Source organism: Cebus imitator, unplaced genomic scaffold (genome assembly GCF_001604975.1).
Source record: "Cebus imitator isolate Cc_AM_T3 unplaced genomic scaffold, Cebus_imitator-1.0 Scaffold505, whole genome shotgun sequence".
NCBI classification, from domain to species: Eukaryota; Metazoa; Chordata; class Mammalia; order Primates; family Cebidae; genus Cebus; species Cebus imitator.
Window position 1 is genome coordinate 1,359,571 of NW_016107820.1, and position 1,663 is coordinate 1,361,233.

General features: G+C 44.1%; 1 protein-coding gene across 6 annotated transcripts in view; it reads left to right on the forward strand.

Annotated features, from left to right (window-relative positions):
• The window catches only part of AFF2 (AF4/FMR2 family member 2), a 501,797-nt gene that overhangs the window by 486,026 nt on the left and 14,108 nt on the right, over positions 1–1,663 (forward strand). The gene's annotated exons all lie outside the window — the stretch shown is intronic.

A 1,663-nucleotide genomic window follows, 5' to 3' on the forward strand; every position in this document is an offset into this window, starting at 1 on the left:
TCAAGGGATCTTTCTGCTTTAACCTCCCAAGTAGCTGGGACTACAAGCGCATGTCACCAAACCCAGCTAATTTTTGTAGTTTTAACAGAGACGGGGTTTCACCATGTTGACCAGGATGGTCTCGATCTCTTGACCTCGTGATCCACCCGCCTCGGCCTCCCAAAGTGCTGGGATTACAGGCATGAGCCACCATGCCCGACCATTTTTTTTTTTTAACGATACAGCCTCACTCTGACTGCAGGCTGGAGCACAAATTGCACGATCATGGCCCACCGAAGCCTCAATCTCCTGGGCTCAAGCGATCCTCTCACTTCAGCCTCCTAAGTAGCTGGAACTACAGGGACACACCAGGTGTCTTTCTAACTTCATTCAACATTTGTGGCACATGACAGCTTTGTCATTTTTTCTAAGAATTACAAATGAGAACATATTCCTTTCTTGTCATAAATTGACATTTAATAGTTCATGACTACCACTGGGGAAAAAGACTAGGAAATAGCTTTTGCGATGTACCACAACAAAGAAACCCAGCTTTCACTGCCTTTTTGTTATTTCACTGCCTTCTGTGCCTAGACCCATTAGCTTGGACATCTCCTCATCCCACACCTACCTTGAGAATAAATCTTTCTCTCAAGAAGTAACAAAATCATTCAGAAATTATAAACATAGCAGGACCATTCTCAAACCCACTCATACCAGACAAGCACAGAGCAAGTATGAGGTCCAACTTGCTGCCTCAGACCAGACCAGAACATACCAAAAAATAGACTCTGTTTGCAGAAACAGTCCAGCTCTCTCTGTAGTTGTAGACACAGCTTGTGTGAGTCTCAAGAGCATTGCCGTTGTAATTGTTCCCAGATCTAGTCAGCAGCATTTCAGCATTTTGGTACACTGCGATTACTGTTTCCCCAAGTCATCTGTATGTGCTGCTCATCAGGGTGCACATCTGTTCTGAGAGCCACCCTGGAAAGCTAGAGTTGCCAACAATAGCAACTGGTAAGGGGATGGGGGTGGGGCATGAGACAGAGTTCCTTCATGTTGTGATGAGTTATGTTCAGAGGAATAAGGAAGATATTCTTTCAAACATGCAGACTCATGGAGTCCCAAAGATATCTTTTCCCCATTTTTTTCCTCCCTCATTATGTTCTGTCCTGATAAACTCATGTGTTTGCCTGGGCAGGTGTTCAAAGTGTGGCTAGAGGAGGATAGAGAGGCTGAGGGGCACACAGACCTTGCTTTAGTGACTATTCCTGGGCAAGCATGCAGATTCCTTAAGTGGCCTGCCCTAAGCCTGGACCCCAGAGGAAAAATGACCTCCATGCTGCATGCAGCCAGCAGATGACTCCTTGTTGCAAGTATTAAAGAATGTAATGAAAATGTGTGTCCAAACAGTGGTACTGTCTGAAGTGGAAACTCTGAAGACTTCTTTTTATAAATCAGCATGCAGGTGGATAGTCAGTAATTAACAGCCCATCTCTGTAGCATGTCTTAAAGAATCCTAAAAAGAGAGGATACTACTTTTCTCAGCTTCCCGAATACTGCTCCTTGGGAGGCTGTAAGAATTGCACTTTGCTTATTGTGGTAACTGTATTTAGAGCAAACTGACATTGTGGTTTCCACAAAACACTTTGATGATAGACCAATATTGTACATCAAGTGTTTT